This window comes from Mytilus edulis, chromosome 7, assembly GCF_963676685.1.
Source record: "Mytilus edulis chromosome 7, xbMytEdul2.2, whole genome shotgun sequence".
In the NCBI taxonomy this organism is placed as follows: Eukaryota; Metazoa; Mollusca; class Bivalvia; order Mytilida; family Mytilidae; genus Mytilus; species Mytilus edulis.
In genome coordinates this window covers 75,685,239-75,705,972 of record NC_092350.1, presented here as the reverse complement: position 1 = coordinate 75,705,972, position 20,734 = coordinate 75,685,239, and the positions used below count along the sequence as shown (strand labels likewise).

Genomic DNA, 20,734 nt, shown 5'->3' with positions numbered 1-20,734 from the left:
ACTATTGCATGTTATATACTATGCTATTTGTAATTTCCTTTTTATTTAAAGTACATTTTGTACATGTGGGATGATTATGTATTTAACAAAAGTGTTATATTTCTTATTTTGCAAATTCATTTGCAAAATAAGAAATATATAAACAAAAGCACTTCATTAGAAGCCCCTGATACCACGGTCTCTCGTGGTGAGAACTCTCATATAAATATTGAATTTTTATGCTAAAAAAAACCAACAAAATGTCTAAAGACTGGGAAAATGAATGGGAAAGTGACATATGCAGCAGACAATCAATGCAAACCAACCCATATTACGATGATAAACACTTAAAACCGAGTCGAAATGTATCTGACTCGACAGAAAACGTAAACAATATGGCGCCAACATATGCAAAAGTAACTGCTAGTAACCTTACAATCAATACAGATACAAACGGAACAAAAACAAATGATACAAACGGTGTCAAACCTATATTTATCAAAGAAACAGACGTTTTTGGAGCCTCAAACCCACCCAAAGAACTTTGGCTCACCCACTTAGAAATATTCAGAGGAATGTCAATGTCAATAAAAAGAGAACATATAAAAGGAATTCAGAGAATAGGAAGAATGTGGAGATTATACTTAGACGCAGAAGAAGACAGGCTTAAACTCCTAAGTGAAGGAGTAGTCCTCAGAGGAAAGACCATCCCCCTCCTTCCACATAACCCAAACAACCCCAACTATAAAAGCAATTTAAAAAAAGTTAGAGTAAAGAATGTGCCATTATCTGCAGATGATGGACAGATACAAAGAGAATTAGAGAAGAGAAATATCAAAGTTATATCCATAAACAGAGACAGATTAAGAGTAGATAATCAAATGACAGATTGTGAAACAGGAGACAGAGTGGTTTTCTGTGAGAAATTTGAGGAACAACTGCCAAAAACTATGCAATTTGGAAAATATCTTGCTAGAGTTTCACACTTTGGTCAAATAGACATAAACACTCATTTCATCTGCAGTAAATGCCTCCAACATGGCCACTTTACAAGTGACTGTCCCAATGAATGGATGTGTAGAGGCTGCAACAAGTCAGGTCACAAATTAATAAACTGTCCAACATTTTTTGAAAATATGAGACAAAAAGAAACAAAAGACCAACAAGAGAAGGAAAATCAAATAACAGAACCTGACAACATAATGCAAGAAACAACACAAAAAGAACACATAGAAGATATCACACATCAACACAATCAAGAAGTGGACAAAACAGATGGATGTACAGATCTTGCAATTCAATTAAGTGCTAATTTGGAACAGAACATAACAGTTACCACAGATGACAAACAAAATCTAACCCCAGAGAAGAAAAAAGAAAAAAAAAAGAAAAACATACCAGAAAAAAATGAAAGCCTTTCGCATAGTGCAGTCTCAAAAACCAACAATTCAGGTAAACAAACAAGTCAGAAACAATTGGACATAAACAGATTTACCACTCCAAATAGAAGACAAGAAAATCTAAAAGGAAGAACACCACCAACTCCACCAAGCCAAGACAAAGAAAACAAGGCTGCAAAGACTTAATCGAAAACTTTAATTATATCTTTTATCTTAATACAAAAAAAATTTAAAAAAAAAAATGATGTCATTGTATATAATGTATATAATCTTTTCCATACTTAGTTATCCTTTATTACAAAAGAGTGATAACACAAATGAAATCTATATGTCATACATTCAGTATCAACATAAAATCAAATGCTATCTGAAGCATTCAACAGTGATGATGATACTAGTACATTTGTATTTTATCAACAAACTTACTTGTAAGAAATGTATAAAATCAAATACATTTTCAAAAATGGGCTTTCCCATGTCTATTTTTAGTAACAATTCAAACTTTATTAACAACAGATATAATGCAACAAGATCGCAACAAAAAATATTAAAAGAAAAGAAAACAACAGTAATACTTACATTATCTGTTCTGACAAGTACCGACTGTCAAATCTTATCTAATAAACCTAAAAATAAATCAATAAAATTAAATAAAGTAATACATATTTACATAAATAAAATTTCATATTATTCGTACATGATGATACTGTTTGTAAAAAGATGTTTTCAGATGCACAAACACAAGCTACGTAATACTATGGAACGCCATCACTGCCTTTTAAGAAGAAACTACTATGACATGATGCAAATGTTGCTTACATGATGTGAATTCTCCCTTACATGATGTGAATTCTTCATTACATGATGTGAATTGTTCTTTACATGATGTAAAATCTTCTTTACATGATGTGAATTCTTCATTACATGATGTGGTTTCCTCTTTACATGATGTGAAAACTTCATTACGTGATGTGGTTGTTTCATTACCTAATCTAAAAGTTTTATTACATGATGCGAAAATTTCTTTACGTTATGTTAAAAAAATCTGTATGTCTTATTTCTATTACATTATGCCAAAATATATACATCGTAATGTCAAATTGGTATTACGAGGTAAGAAACTCATATGACGTTATGTGAACACTTCATTATGTCAAAACATCTTTATAAGAACACGGGACCTCTCGGACGTTATTATTATTATTCAGACTCCTTGGATTTTTTCCAAAGCTATAGGGTAAAATATTTTGCCCCATAACACCAATTTTTATTTCATAAAAATCTTCAATAGCTAATTTTGAGATCCAAGTAATACCAATGCAAATGCAAGGTAAAAGTCCCAAGTCAGCCTTTTCCCGCCATTTTTTTAAAACTGAAATATCTCAAAAAGGAGCTCCATGACCTATCAATATTTTTTAGCTTATTTTGTTCCTTAGCTGATGCTCTTTCGACTTATAGTATCAATTTTAATTTCTGTGGTTTTTTTTTAATTTCAACTAAGTACATCCTTAAATGCATTTAAAGGGAGCTGAATATAAAACTTATGTAAGTTATGAGTGATGCTATACATTTAGAGCTTATATAAGCATGGCCGTGTCATATTTAAAATTTTCTTTTTAAGTATAAGTCTTTTTTTTATATATATATATAAATTTAGGAACCTAATTCAAATGAATTTTATATGAAAATATTACTTTTTAGAGGCAATGTTGGCAAACCCCTTCCTAAAATTATTCGAAAATACTTCTCCTATATCGTGTATATCCAGAAACTATACGGTACATGTACAATTGTCTCACTTACGTTACTTTGTTACATATCTCACTTATAAATTAACAAATCTATTAATTTATCTAAACTTAAAATAATAAATCCATAAAAAATGGCTAAGAAGTGATACACAAACTTAAAAAGTGTTGACAAGCATTCTGAAAGTATTGCATGGCAATACGTAGTCCCCTACCAGTAAAAATTCATTATTCTCAAACAGAAAATTTGAAATTGATGTGTAAATTGTAATGTTAAAAGTAGATACCAAATACCAAATTAATATAACGGTAGTTAGACAAGCATGATTAAAACATGTGCAGAACATTGTGTGAGTTTTCTAGGTCTAAGGATCACATGAATTTGCAAAATACCATCAAACCAAAACTAAATTTAAACTTAATCTGTAACTTGTAATGGTAAAAACTATAAACCAAATTTCAAATCTAAATCTGTAAGTTAATGACAAAACAAATAGTGGAAAATTTATTTCTTGCATTATTTTTCTAAGTTCGAGGACCATAACTTTGCAAACACAATTCGCACTTGATCTGTAACTTGTCGTGGTTTCACTACTAATTTTTATGCCAAATTTTAAGTCAATATGTTTAAAAAAAAATAAAAAAATATGGAAACCAATTATCTGAGAGAATTTTCTAAGTCCAAGGGCCATAACTCTGCCAAAAATCCTCAAACCGTAACAAAATTAGAACTTGATCTGTACTTGTCAAAGTTATATTATATACTAAATATCAAATCAATATCTTCAAGCATGGCCAACAACAGTGCCATATCTCTTGCACGTAAAAGACATCCTTGTAGATTTCGAAAACGAGTAGGCTAATGCCTCTACAAATCAGAACTCGCATTTGCAAAGTGGAAAGGGATTTAAATAAGTTGCAAAACGTGTTACCGAATACACTACAAATAAATATGTTTAAAACTAAAAAATGCGGAAAGCTAGTTTTCCGGACGGACATTCTGACAGACGGATAAAGTGCAAACCTAAAGTCCGCTTCAACTTCGTTGGTAAGGGACTCATAAACGTTTAGTTATAATACTGAGGTTCCCGTAAATATGAACCTTATAATAGTTTATCATATACTTAGCATTAATATGATAGCTTTTGCATATGTGTAACGAACGGAAGTACACAAGCCATAATTTCCCACCCAGGCTGATAACCCATATCAGCCCGGTCTGATAACCCATATCAGGGGCGTCTCGTGCAAAAACCCATAACAGTGCTTCTCGTGCAAGTTACTTCCGGTGTTTCCGGTATCGGTTGTTTATTTTTTCCATTGTGACGTCAGATATTGATGACGACGTCAAAATTTACGGGAACAGTTTTGTGGGGATAGTTTAGTACTTACTAACAAATACCATTGGCAATTATGAATCATTTTATAGTACAACAAACATGGAGTAATAATGATCATGAAACTCTTCCAACTACTCAATGTTTCAAAATGCCTCTATAGGAAATGTTACCATAAAATGTACATATATGTATATGGAGGTAGTGATGCTGTTGGTTGCATTGACAGTTGTAGTATATTGGATTTATAACTTAACTTCTTTATAAAGTTTTTGACTGTTTTAGTTGTTGCATTTGTGTTTTTTTTTTTGCCTTACATAAAACTATTGTCGGAAGTATATGATAAAGCGATTAATACATGGCCTTTTCCATATCAGCCTGGGTATCATCCCTCGACCCATATCAGCGCCTCGACTCCGTCTCGGGCTGATATGGGGGTCTCTGGATGATACCCAGGCTGATATGGAAAAGGCCATGTATTAATCTCTATGTAATGAATGTGCCTAGTTAATTCCCCTTACTTTTGGATAGATTAATTATTTGTTGATTACAGCTAATTTCCTAATGCATGTAAAGCAAAACTTTGGTTGGATTGCTTGCTTTGTTCCTATGATTGTTTATACAAGCTTGGTAAATAAGATTGAAATCTTTAAACAATATATATAGGCGTAGTCGAAACTGTATATGTAATATTTGAATTTGATTGGGTGTTATCCTAATGATTGTACAAAATTTAAAAAAAAGCAAGGAAGCTAACTAAAGTCTTGCTCTACATGTTTTCGGAAATTAGCTGTAAATGTTTATTTTAAGTTTAATTTGATTCAAACTCCATCATGTCCATAGTGAGATAAAAGTAAGGATTGTTAATTTAACTGATTTAGTATTTAACTTTTGATGTTTCTGTAATGTTTAATGCATATTAGTTTATTCAATTTGTTTTCAGTACCTTTAATGTAAAAGTTATCCGGTTTAATGACAATATAAGGATTTTAATTGTTTTTCAATCGGAGTCGGCCTTGTACAGGTCTAAAAAAACTCGCCGGACTGTAGTATAAAAAAGAAGATGTGGTATCATTGCCAATGAGACAACTATCCACAAAAGACCAAAATGACACAAACATTAACAATTATAGGTCACTGTACGGCCTTCAACAATGAACAAAGCCCAGTAGTCCACTTGAGTTTAGAGTTAGTCACCACTTCGGTGCAGTTCGCTAGACTGAGTTAGTCATCTCTTCTTGGTGCTATTTTACTACTTAAAATACAACGCGAAGCCAATTTACTTTACTAAGGACTAACTCTGGGAACACTTTATTTTTCATTTTACATTTGAAATTACTCTATTTTTGAACTTCATTTAAAAAAGTTTTTTAACTCTCTTTTGTCCGCAATTATTGTACATTTGTGACTAAACAGAGTCTCATTTATTTAATTGTCTGTTGTTCAGCTATAATCTGACATCAGGTGTCCAAATGGTCGAATAGGGACACAATACTGGCAACTACACGTCCCGGGAGGATGGTCTCATTTAACAATTTACATGACGTACAATTATAAGGTGACGATCATATCAGGTAATGTAGTTCTGTCATCACGTACTGCAATATTCACATCATACACTAAAGTATTCGCATCATGTACAAGGGTTTTTATTTTAACAGCACATAAGGAAAGTTTCGCATCATGTAATGAAAAAACCACATCACGTAAAGACGTTTTTACATCATGTAATGCAGTTTTCACATAATGTAATGAAGTTTTCACATCATGTAATGTAATGAAGTTTTCACATCATGTAATGAAGAGTTTACATCATGTAATGAAGAATTCACATCATATAATGAAGAGTTCACATCACGTAAAGAAGAATTCACATCATGTAATGAAGAATTCACATCTTGTAATGAAGAATTCACATCATGTAATGAAGAATTCACATCATGTAATGAAGAGTTCACATCATGTAAAGAAGAATTCACATCATGTAATGAAGAGTTCACATCATGTAAAGAAGAGTTCACATCATGTAAAGAAGAATTCACATCATGTAATGAAGAATTCACATCATATAAAGGAGAATTCACATCATGTAAGCAACATTTGCATCATGTCATAGTAGTGTCTTCTTATAAGGCAGTGATGGCGTTCCATATAATACAGCAAGGAAATTATGTAGTAAACGAATGACTTTGTGTTATAGAACTTGTTATATTACAATAACGCAATGTAAAGACTTACAGCTATATATACATTGGTTAATATGTAATTTGTTGTATACTATTTGTTACGAGAACACAACAGAGATACCAAAAGACTGTCTAACAACGTATAGGTATTCTCTGTTTTTATCATACATGTGTTACAGTTTGTATGTTACCATCATTGTACGCGCATGGTTTGCATGCTTGCGCTACTGTCATGTACTCGTATTTCTTTATTGTATACATTGTATAATATGTAAACACCTTATAACATGCATAAGATCAGAAAACATCATAAAGCTTATATTTAAAGTTAGAACAAACATGCCAAACGATCACATACGGCAAGCGGAAACTTTAACTAAACTAGGCACTTTTGGGGAAAAAGCTAATATAATGACAACAAATGCAGAATTAAATTTCAAAATGGTATTAGCCATGAATTTATATCAAATTGCGGAGTAAAACAAGGGGATGTACTTAGCCCCACTTTGTTTAATATTTATATAAATGGCCTTGTAAATGACCTTGATCATGCAAACACTCAACCAATTATTATAGGAGATGTTAAACTAACATCATTATTATATGCAGATGACATTATTTTATTGTCTGAAACCCAAGAAGGGCTACAAAATGCACTAAATGAGTTAACTAAATTTTGTTCCCTATGGAAACTTGATGTTAACAAACAAAAATCAAAAATTATAATATTCAATTCTAATGGAAAATCTCATTGTAATTATTTTAAAGTAGAAAAAGAACATCTTGAGACTGTTAAATCTATTTGTTACCTTGGAATAACTATAAATTGTTCAGGAAGTTTAAATCATTCAAAAAAAAATCTTATGGAAAAAGGAAGAAAAGCTTGGTTTAAAATTAAAAAAACAGTCTCTTTAGATAATTCCTGCAGTATGCTTGAAAAATTATTTGATACTTTAGTTGTTCCAATAACTCTTTATGGAAGTGAAGTTTGGGGTGTAAGCCAAGTGTTCAAAGATTCAGATCCATTTGAACATTTACATATTAAATTTATTAAAGAAATTTTAGGAGTACAGTGCAAAACAACAAATGTAGCCTGTTTAACTGAGACAAACAGAATCCCTTTGTACTTTAAAATTCACCTTTCAGCTATAAAATTTCTAAACCACATTGTAAACTCTCCTAACACTTTAGTCCATAAAATATATAATAATGTAGAGAAAACAAGTAAATGGGTTAACATTGTAAAAGACTGGTTAAATAAATTAGGTTTTGGTCATCTCACTTTTAATACTTTTAATTTAAAATATCACATAAATAGTATCCAACAAAGAATCTATGACCAGGCTTATCAAATTATGAATTGTTCTATCAATAAATGTGAAAAATTAAATTTCTTTTGTCATACTAAAAGAATTAGAAAAAGGCCCCCATATATTGATATATGTAAATTCAAAACCGACCGATCAGTTTTCAGTAAATTTAAACTAAGTGCGCATTCCCTAGCAATTGAAAGAGGGCGTTATACCAACATTGAAAGAAATAAACGCATTTGCTTATCCTGTAACAGACAAGAAATTGAGGATGAATACCATTTCTTCTCAATCTGTCCATGCTATAAATCATTAAGGGATACCTATATACAAAATATTAATAAAAATCTTAATTTCAATTTTATTAAATTGCAGTCCACTATAACAGTAAATCATTTGACTGTACTTTTAAATAGCAGTCTACCAGTCATTATAAAAATCACCATAAAGTATATTAATGATTGTCTATTATTAAGAACATCTGTGTAACTTTGTTTAATATGCAACCTAATTTTTGTTTGTGTTCTTTTTTATAATTGTTCATGAACATTAACAATGTGTAAACTGTTGATATTTATAGCCTTTTTCTTCTTCGCTGTGAATACCACTGTCACTCTAATATAGTTATAATCAATTTAACTATTGTCAGTTTATTGTTTTAATTTTGTATGCCATAACCATTTAATGTAAATGTGTTTGTGCGAATAAAATATTGTCTATTGTCTATTGTCTATAATAAAAAATAAAAAATTGAAAGTCCCAGAAAAATATATTTATATAAACAACAACTGTTTATGTGTAAAGACAAAACAATGCCTATTTTTATCTTCACTTTTTAAAATTAAAAGTGCACTTAAAAAAGAAAGAATGCACAAACCACCTATGATTAGAATCAAAATAATAAACAACTTTGAAATTTTAATGAATGGTACTAAAAGTAACCCAACAGTTTTAAACAACTTTACCACCAGGCTGTCACGTGTTACACCTTTAGAATTTATCAACAAAGAAAGTAGTTACGAGTCAGTCAAGCGTACTTTAAATAAAATAAATAACAAATTTAAAATCAATCAATATGATAAAAGACATCCATATATGTACGCTAAATGTTAAAGGACTCAGAGATAAAGACAAAAGAACAAGATTTTATCAATGGATAAAAAATCAAAAAAGTCTTATAACTTTTATACAAGAAAGTCACTTTGATGAAAATCTTGAAAAAAAATTATATACTGAAACTAGTAACGTTATCTATTTTAGTCATGGTACAACCCAAAGTAGAGGGGTAGCCATTATAATTGATAATAAGTTAGAATGTAAAGTAATTAATGAAAACAAAGACAAAGACGGTAGAATACTAATGTTAAATATAGAAATAGAAAACATAATTTATTCGCTCATTAACATATATGCACCAAACATAGAAACGGAAAGAAACAAGTTCTTTAAAAATCTCTCTGATTTCATAAGTAATTATGCAATTGGAACAGTAATACTAGGCGGCGACATGAACGATGCATTGTCAAACTTAGATAGAAAACTTACTAATGGAAAACGAAAAAATATAAAACCAGTAAACAGTTTAAAATCTTATATGGAGATATTTAAATCCGAAAAAAGTACAGTTTACCTGGAAAAGACAAAACTTCAGTCAAGCAAGTCGAATTGATTACTTTTTAATTAATAAAGATTTTGTGCTCAATACAAAATCAAGCGATATAAGACCCGCATTAATAAAAAGCACAGACCACCAAGGCGTATCTCTTAAATTACAAAGCGTAACGGCCGAAAGTAAAGGTCCAGGATACTGGAAATTAAATAATTCTATTTTAGAAGAAAATGAATATTGTAAAGAAATAGAAACAATAATTGCAAAATATAAAACTATCATGCAAGACACAACTACGGATATGCATCTTCTTTGGGACGCGATTAAACTTGATATTAAACTATTTACAATAAATTATTGCAAAAGTAGAGCTTACAATAAAAATAACGAAATAAAGCAAATGGAAAAAAAATTAACACTCTTAACTGAAAAATACCAAAAAAATGAAAATAATGATATTTTGCAAAAAATAAATCAAATTGAAAATCAGCTAGAAACACATTATGAATATAAAGCTAAGGGCGCCCAATTAAGGTCTAAACAAGATTGGGTAGAAAAAGGCGAAAAAAATACAGCTTACTTTTTAGGCCTAGAAAAAAATAAACAAACAAAAAAAACAATAATAAAACTAAAAGCTGACGACCAAGGAAATATTGTTACAGATCAAAGTGAAATACTTCAAATTGAAAAGAAATTTTACGAAAAACTATATTCAAAAGAAAACGAAAACATAGCCCAATCATGGGAATATATTAACAGTACTGAAGTAAAAAATAAATTATCAAAAAATGAAAGTCAGACGTGCGATGGATATGTTACAATAGATGAACTAACACTAGCAGTAAACAATTTAAAACCCAATAAAAGCCCAGGTAAAGATGGTATCTCAACAAATTTCTATAAAAAGTTTTGGCAATCATTAGGTCCAATCCTTGTTAACATCTTTAATACAAGCTACGACAGGCAAAAGCTACCATTTTCTCAAAGACAAAGTATTCTTAATCTTATATACAAAAAGAATGATCCACTAGATCTTTCAAATTATAGGCCAATCTCCTTATTAAACTCGGACTATAAAATACTTTCTTACACATTAGCTCAAAGAATAAAAAATGTACTAAATTTAATAATAAATGCAGACCAAACAGGATATATAAAAAAACGATATATTGGCTTCAATCTCAGACAAATACAAGACATCATAGATTACGCCGACAAATTTAATGTTGAAGGTGCAATTTTGTTTCTAGACTTTTCAAAAGCATTTGATACCTTAAAATGGACCTTTATGTACCAAACTCTCGAACATTTCGGCTTTAATAGTTCATTTATTAACTGGATCAAGACGTTATATTCTGATATAAATAGCTCAGTGTTCAATAATGGATGGATTTCTGCACCAATTAGTCTAAAAAGGGGGGTGCGTCAAGGATGCCCCTGCTCTTCCATGATCTTCGTGATCGCAGTTGAAATTATGGCATGTAAATTAAGGAATGATTATAACATTAAAGGTTTTGAAATCAAACTTGACCATTCAAAACATAATTTGAAAATTTCCCAGTTAGCAGATGATACCACTCTTTTTCTTAAATCAAAAAATGAAATTATAGCAGCATTAAACGTTATTGAAATATTTGGCACATTTTCTGGTCTTAAATTAAATAAAAACAAAACGGAAGGCATTTGGATAGGAAAACTAAAAAATTGTAAAGATAAGGTAGATAATATAAAATTCACAGATAAACCCGTTAAAGTGTTGGGATTGTATTTCGGCACAAATAAAGCAGAATGCGCAAAACTAAATTGGGAAAATAAGTTTGAAAAAGCAAAAAAACTCATAAAATCTTGGGAAAAAAGACATCTTACGATCATCGGTAAAATTCTTATTATCAAATCACTTATCATCCCACAATTTACATACTTAGCAAGTATGACAGTCATAAATAAAATGTATAGCGACAACCTAGAAAAAGAAATTTTTAATTTCATCTGGAACGGTAAACAAGATAAATTAAAAAGGTCAACTCTCATAGCAGATTACAGTACGGGAGGACTTAATATGATAGATATCGACAGCTACTTCAACACACTTAAAATTAAATGGGTATCAAGACTAATGGAGTCAAAACATGAAAATTGGTCAATTATTCCGAGATTCTTTTTTGATAAATACGGGAAAAACTTCCTTATCTTCAAAATGAATTTAGAACTTAAAAATTTAAAACCACTCAAAATAACAACTGAACTACCAGAATTTTATCTGGATATTGTAAAATGTTGGATACGGAAAGGTGGAGGTCACACTAAATCACCCACTAACTTTAGAGAAATACGCAAAGAAATTATATGGGGTAATAAAAACATAAAAATAAACCATTATTGATGCTCAATTGGATCGGAAGCAATATAATCTATATAAATGAAATAATTGACGAAAACGGTCAAATCAACGAAAAGACAATACTGCGTAAGTTAGAAATAAAACACAACTGGATAGCCGAACTATCAATATTAAAAAAAGCTATTCCAAAATGTTGGATAGATATCCTGAAAACAAATAAATCTGTTAAAACCCGCGTTAATATTAACGAAAAAATAATCAGAATGAATGAAACAGAAATAAATTTAGCAGAGCTAGATAACAAAACCGTATATCAATATTTTTTAAAAAACAAAACAACTCCAAACATTGGATTAATAAAATGGCAAAAATTATTAGGCGTAAAACCATTACAAATTAAACACTCCTTATCATTTACAAACAAAGAAATATACACAAACAAACTTAAAGTATATAAATGGAAACTATTTAGCTATATATTGCCGAACACAGAAAATCTTTTTAAATGGAAAATATATAATACGTCAGAGTGTACTTTATGCAAATGCACAGACAATTATCAACATTTTTTTATCGACTGTAAATTTTTAAAAGATTTGTGGAATAAAATAACAGAAAAAATGAATATCATAAACTTCTGTAAGAAAATAAACTTAATAGATATAGTCTTTGGATATAAAATAGGAGACCGACATTATAATGACATAAATCTTATTATAACGTTGATAGGTTTCTCAATTTACAAATCATTTTACACGTCGGAGCAAAGAACAAAATCCGCCGACATATACAATATCTTTAAAAAAGAATTTGAATTATATTTTGAAGTTAACAGATGTGTAAAAAAAAGTAAAAGTAATTTACTTCGCAAATTTCAAAAAAATCTTTAAACTGTTCGATTATAAAATATAAAAATCGACACCTCAGCGGCCGTAAAGAAAAACCCTTAAATTACACCTATATTCTAAAACTTAAATCAAAACACAATAAGGTACAGAGTATGTACAAAGATAATAAATTCATATTTCTATAATAATAAATAAACATAAAATATCTCACCTTTTGATAATAATCCAAAAGCGAAAAGATTAACACGTGAAGTATATTATCCCTCAATAATCAAGTTACGATTATCTGATCACATTAAGACATCTGCACGATTTTTCTAAACGAGCAATATGTGTCAGGTAGATTGATTCAGTAATGAGGATGTTAAAGTAAGGGTCAAATACGGTACAAAATTACGTAATTATAAATGTGAATGATTTGCAATTATATATGCTTATATTGTATTTTTTTTTTTTTTCTATTTGTAATTGACTAACAATCAGTCAGATTATATTATTATTAAAAATGTATGCTTCAAACACAAATTTAACTAACAAATACTAACAAAATTTATTATATACTGCTAACGGTTAACGAGGCCGGGATAAGGTACCGGTATTTGATGTATCAACTAACAAATGTGAAAAACTATCAATAAAACATGAGAACTGTTAAAAAAAAAAAAAAAAAAAAAAGCACTTCACGAAAGTATTAAATTTTCAAACAAGCACACCCCCCACCCCACACCCCGACAAGTTCACAACTGACATGTCTGGTACATCAAATAACTATTTTATTGCTTTAAAAACACGACACCTTTAATATTAGGCCATTTAAAATATATTTAATATTTAAATGTTGAAATGTTGAAAGCCCCAAAAAATGTTGATAGTTAAAATTCTTCACTTTCCAAAGTTGAATATAAAAGTAGTAATTTTGTCTATGATATATATATCTTATCGCCCTGAAACCTGGTTCACAGCTTTTAATTAAGTAAGCTCTGGTCACACTACATGTAAGTTGGTTATATTCTGTTAAGTTCTTCTATCCTATTAGATAGGAACATAGTTATTATCCTTTGATTTTACTTTGTTTACAAATATACTCTAGTGTGAACTTTACATATCTTGCCATTTTTGTTCATACACCTTAAAAAAATTATGCCTTAAAGAGGAAGTACATTTTGTATTTAAAGAGGTGGAAATTACATGTACACTGTAAAAAAACTTTTGGTCATGAATGGACCAGCTGGAAAAAGGTTAAAAATTAGTATGTCTGAAGCTGTCAAGAGAATTTAACACCCACTGTACATATAATGTACATGTAGGTGCAATTTTAAAAAGTTTTCATTTATTGTCTTTAACATGTTAAAGAAATGCACTCGGTACAAAATAACTGTGTTGATCAGTTAACAGCAATATGATGAACAGAGGCCTAATAAGCTTTTAAAATAAAAAAAAAAATCCTTTTATTACAAGACCGTTTTGCTGTTAGGTAGTAAAAGTTTTGTTTTTCTCTCATGAAGGTTCTGTAGGATGAAATACATTATAGGAGGATCAGGAAAAGTTTTAAAGAATAGAGAATAATAATAAATGCATGTTATATGCACAATACATTTGTAAGTAAAGAAAATAGACATAACAATGAAGAATAATGGGGTGTTAAATTATAAGAAATAAAGAAAAATGAAGAATAAAAAGTTTAATTGTTAATAGAGATGAATGGTATAAAGAATTAGATAAGAAAGAAATGAAGGACACTCCATCCACACCATCATGCATCAGTAAGAAAGTTAGTTTTGTGAAATGATTCATTTTTTAAAAATAAGTTAAACAGTCTAGACGGGAAATGTTCTAAATTTTAAGTGTGCATGCTTAATAACAAAATCACCAGCATTCGCATTCAAATATTCTAGGTTTACAACAAGAAAATTGTGTTTGCATATATTATATTAGTCTGAGATTACTCTGACATCCAACAGCTGTTTTGCCAGAAAAGCTGGGGCCGTCCCACATCTCAGAGTAATCTCGGACTAATATTATATCAATCTCCTACTTTCATGACCTTTTTCTCCCAGACACCAAAATGATATGACCCCTATGCAGATGACCTATACACACCTGAACTCTTAGGTCCACACATTTTCAAATCAATTACACGAATGATAGAAGTACCATGAGCTATGCCTATGAATTGCCTATAATTACATGTATATTTCAGCCTAAAAAGAGGGAGGGGGGCATTGTTTTGTAGTTCGCCACGGATATTGTTTTGAAATTACTTCCTCTAATTTTAAGCTAACAAATTATTTTCAGGGGTCGTGAATCGCTCTTTGGGCATTTATATTCAATTGATTACTACTTGAAGTTACTTACAATGTATCAGTTTTCCCCCCTTTTCGTGATTTGTTTACATCCATCTTTCGCATATTCGCCGGACATTTTCTAACGTAAGACAAGGGTGAAACTGCTTCAAAAGCTACCAAAATGAAGATCGTTATCTATAATTTCGATCTGCATTACAGTATTCATGAAAAGCAGTTCACGTGTTCGATTATTATGAGTTATTCTCTCTTCAGTCTTCTCCGACGTCAAGAACATGCTCCATATTTTTAGAACGGAAGTACAATTTCGACAATGACAATTGTTGCAATAGCCTTTAATAAGTTTTGAAATTGCAGTTAATAGTTATTTAACTCATTCTCAGTGTATTTAAATTAAAAAAAAATAATTTAATGATCAAATTTTATTGTTATGGCAAATTACGACAATGTACATGACTTACGATATCAATGCGCAACTTTATGCGCAGAAGGCGCGAAAATTTAAACACCCGATCTACCTTAATTTTCAATCCAACCAGAGCAATGTCTGAAAACGTTTTTCAATATCATTGACCAGTTCAATATCCAAAACCAAAACATGCGATAATACAAAATTCTATTTCAGAGTAAGGCACGAACCACAGGGACTCGGATAGCAGATTAAAATTTTGTAAATCAATGTTTTTAATTTATTTTTTATTATTTCCCGTCTATTTGCATTACTATATTAACGTATTTAACGTTGCCCTTACTATTTCTTTGTTTTCTGGCAATGTGCAGTTTACTATCCAATATCCATATACTGAAAAAACCTAAAGGGATCTAAGTCGCCATCTTGAATTGCCTTCCCTACTTTATATACATTACTGTTTATAAGGATTTATCGTTGTAGTAAACGCATCAACCTGGAAGTTTCCGAATGATACGTTGCTTTCGCCGGGAAATTTGAATATTCTTCTTCTTCTTTATATACAGAAAAACATCAACTGGTTGATGATTACTTTCCGGCGCATGCCTGGTTTAACAATATTGTTAATGATTAAAAATATATATTTTTGGTTTCTTAATAATTTTTCAATTTTTATGATACAAATGTATATGTAAGTAATATTTTTCAATTTTTATTTTTAATTTTTGGTATAAGATAAAAACAAGATACATATTATACATGTAGGTGTTTGTAAGTGTCAAGGAGCATCTCTCTAGTGAGTTTCTCCTTGAAGCACTCAGTAGTGGTGCTGCAGGCTATTGGTTCTGGTAATTTGTTCCAGTCTTTTATAGTTTGGCAGAAAAATGAAAATTTGTAACTGTCTTTGCTGCATCGAATTTGTCGGTATGTTTGTTCGTGGCTAGACCTGGTGTTTGATTGGCTTTTAATTAATATGTCAGTATGTGGTATGGCAATTTTGTTGTTTGTTATTCTATGGAACATATTTAATCTGCTTTTGAGTCTAGCTCCTTTCTTGTAATGTTGGCCAGTGGAGTGTGTTAATCATGTTTGTTACACTTTCAGTATATTTGTAGTTTGAGCATACATATCTCGCTGCACGTCTTTGAACTTTTTCTATGGAGTTAATGTTCTCTGTTGTGTAGGGGTCCCAGACAGTGCAGCAGTATTCAAGTTTTGGTCTAATAAGGGCTTGGTATGCTCGGTCTTTGATGGTTACTGAGTTTATTTTTAAGTTCCTTCTGATGAATCCAAGGGTCTTATTTGCTTTAGATGTCATGTTCTGAATGTGTTTGTTCCATTTTAAATTTGATGAAATAGTTATACCTAAATATTTTGCATTTTCAACTGACTCAAGAATGTGACCGTGCATGTTGTAATAAAAATGGATAGGTGTTTTCTTTGTGGTCACTCTAAGTATGTTGCATTTATCAGGGTGGAACTGCATTAGCCAGTCTTGTTCCCATTTGATTGCTCCTTCTAGGTCTTCCTGGAGTTTAAGGCAATCTGATGGTGATTTTATCTGTCGGTAAATGATGCTATCGTCAGCAAAGAGCCTGATTTGACTATGATGTAAGTAGTCAGGTAAGTCATTGATATATATCAAAAATAGTATTGGACCTAATACAGTGCCCTGAGGAACACCTGATGTAACTGGTATGTTATCAGAGGAATGGTTTTCTAGCATAACTGTTTGTGTACGGTTTGAAAGGAAAGATTTTATCCAGTTTGCGGCTTGATCTGATACACCGAAAAATTTAAGTTTATATAGTAAACGGTTGTGTGGAACTTTGTCAAAGGCTTTTGCGAAATCCATGATGATAAGATCGGTTTGTATATTTTTGTCGTTATTTGAACATAGTTGGTGAATTAGTGATATTATTTGGGATTCGCATGATCTATTTGCCCTGAAGCCGTGTTGCAAGTCATAAAGTATGTTGTTGGATTCAAGGTGTTTCATAATGTTGCTTGCAATTATGTGCTCTAGTAATTTGCATGAAATACATGTAAGTGAAATTGGACGATAGTTACCAGGATGATGTTTGTCTCCTTTTTTGAAAACAGGTGTTACATTTGCGTGGTTCCAATCGTGAGGTACTTTTCCTGTTTGCATTGATTTTGTAAAAATTAGAGTGAGTATGTCTGTGCATGTGTTGATGTTTTCTTTAAGCACTATTCCAGTGATGTTATCAGGTCCTGTTGCCTTTTTTGGGTTTATATTTTTAATTAATTTATAGATGCCTTCTCTGTTGATGTCTATATCGTCCATTATTGGATGTGTTGATGGACCTTTGTCAGGGATAACTGTATTGGTCTCAGATGTAAAAGCTGATTTAAATTGTTCATTTAATATGTTAGCTTTTTTCAAGGGATCTGTATGAAGTAAACCTTCACTCCTAAGAGGTGCAATACCAGTGTTTTCATTGTTTTGGCCTTTTATGTATGAAAAGAGTTTTTTAGGTTGTTTGTTAAATCTCGAATTTTCAGGCTCTTGTATTTCAATGTCAAAAATCATGTTTTCGATATAATTCCAATAGGCATTTCTCATCTCTTTCTGTAATTGTGTTTTAATTTGTTTAAATTTTTTAGTATGTTTGCTATCATGTTTTTTCTTTTTATAAAATTTGTTTTTCTTATTTATCAGTTTTTTCAATTTTGAGTCTATCCATGGTAGGTGGGTTTTATTTCCTATTAGCTTAGTTGGTATATGCTTTTGGATACTTTCTGTTGTTTTTGTTTTAAAGAAATTCCACATATTGTCTATATCAAGTTCTAATTTGTGTTTTTCCATATGTGTGTATGTTTCTTTTAAGTCTTTTCCAATTTTTTCTGACACGAATGCAACTGAAACTGCGTAAGGGTTCTGTTAATCCACAAATCAAAATATGCATGTGATAGAAGAATAATTTCGGAAGAAAATGAGGGCTGTTGTAAGGTATATAGTAATTTATTAATATTTTTAATTATTTTTTATCTAAAGTAGGGAAGGCAATTCAAGATGGCGACTTAGATCCCTTTAGGTTTTTTCAGTATATGGATATGGATAGTAAACTGAACATTGCCAGAAAACAAAGAAATAGTAATGGCAACGTTAAATACGTTAATATAGCAATGCAAATAGACAGGAAATAATAAAAAATAAATTAAAAACATTGATTTACAAAATTTTAATCTGCTAACCGAGTCCCTGTGGCACGAACAATTCCGTAGATTGACGACCGTTACTCCAAAATACCCCTCGGATTAGCCATCTGGTTAAATATCGCTATCAAAATGAACTCCATCTCTTTATAAACCCGAAATCATAAAATCTCTAGCTAGTGTACAATTCCCTCTATTTATTCTGGAACGGAAACGTAATTTAATATTTTAGAACTGTTTGACTACAAGACCGAAAAGAAATATATCAAATGAGAAGAAATGAATATTTAAGTCAAACATCAAAATACAAAATAAAATGAAATTTTAAAGTACAACTTACCGGTACGAAAGTTTTCCCCAATCTAAAGAAATACAGCCCTGACGAGGTTTAAATATCCAAGTCTGGACATTGAGTTCAAGCACGAGATAAACGATCCCCGCGAAAAAGTGACCGGACAACTATAGTTATATATAGTATCTAAAAATAGAAAAAGGGGAATTTACGATGACCCACAAACGTTACATTATCCCATACTATCATGACTATATACAACATATATATACAAGAAATTGATATGATGTACGGCCTCATTGAAGTATACCTCACATCTTCTTTATTCATGAGCATAATAAGGAAAACAATATTGGTAAAAGTCAACATTAATACATGTACAGGACTGCCTGTTGAAGGCGGTACTTTGACCTACTTGTATATATAAATTATTGTTAATTCATGCATTACACTTTTGAGTTTTGAGAGTTGTCCCATTGTCATGCATGTCACTTCTTCTGCTCGCTCATTCATTATACATAAATAAATAAACTGTTGATCATGATTCAGTGATATGTCTTGCCTGTCTGTATAAATAAAATCAGGAAAGACAATCTGATGAACTGTTAACAACTACATTGCTAATTAATGTGATTGTGTGAAGTTGCTTAACCATGAACTAGGGATAGGACCAAAAGATAGTTGCCAAACTGATCATATGCTTGGATAGATATACAACTTTATAGAAAATACCACAATAAATTCAGTTACTCGACTATGATTGACCTTGTAGGAGTCCTGTGGAATACATATACCCATAATGGGGCAGACAAACGGACAGACAGTGGTTACAAAGTATAATATCATCCATATCATATATCATAATTTTCATTCATTGTTTGTACTAAAAATAGGACATTGATTTTCCCAATTGAAATAAACTTGTCAATGTTTTATTTCTGCATAGGTCTTTTACAGCTTGCTATTCATGAGGTATGGGTTTTTCTCATTGTTGAAGACCAAGTGGTTGCCTTTAAGTTCTTACAGGATGCATTTAGCATATGCATGTTAAAGGGAAACTTCGCAAAAAAATCAAAAATTGATATTATGTCCATTCTGTATAAAAAGGCTCAAATTTATAGATATTAAAGTTTTATTCCGCTAGATAAGAGATCAACATCGATTTTAAAATTTGAGTTTCAATTTTCTACGCTCCGCCATCTTGTCATCTTCTACGATTATAATCACGATATGTCTATAAAACACAAAGGACAAAACTACAGTAACCGATGTAGTCGTAATTGCGTGTCGATATCTTGTCAATCGTACGATTGTTTTATCTGACTAACTATAAACTTGATACGGAAAATGTTCTTATTTTTTTTTAAATGACCATTATTATATATCTGTTATTTTTAAACTGTTAATATTGGAATTAGTTAAAGAGTCACAGTTCAAATAATAAATAAGTGTTCCGTGAAAATTGTTTTCAAAAATCTAATTCGTTCATAATTCTTTAAGGTAATAAACTTTATTCAAATAAATTCGGATCTTTCCTCATCTGATCACCAGCATGGCTAAAGGTATTACTCCCAAAGGTATTGTGAGGGGTGTGAGGACTCAGGTGACACGTCCGGGTATTCAAGCGATTTCCTGTCGGGCTTGCAAGTTCATGCATCGTTTCACTTCTGTAGGTATTGATCAGTGTACACGGCAGACTTATAACTTTCCATTTTGAACTATCAGGTGTATAATACACATCTCTGTCTTGTGTGTCCGAAAGTGATATGATGCCAATAATTTAACTCGTACG

General features: G+C 30.9%; 1 protein-coding gene across 1 annotated transcript in view; it reads right to left on the bottom strand.

Moving 5' to 3' along the window:
- The window catches only part of LOC139482244 (zinc finger protein OZF-like), a 30,520-nt gene extending 11,513 nt beyond the window's left edge, over positions 1-19,007 (bottom strand). The window contains exons 1-2 of the mRNA XM_071265973.1: positions 18,991-19,007; positions 1,959-2,005 (exon numbers count right to left, since the gene is read on the bottom strand). The gene's annotated coding sequence lies outside the window, so the exon portion shown is untranslated. The remainder of the gene's footprint in view (positions 1-1,958; positions 2,006-18,990) is intronic.
- Positions 19,008-20,734: the final 1,727 nt, after the last annotated feature.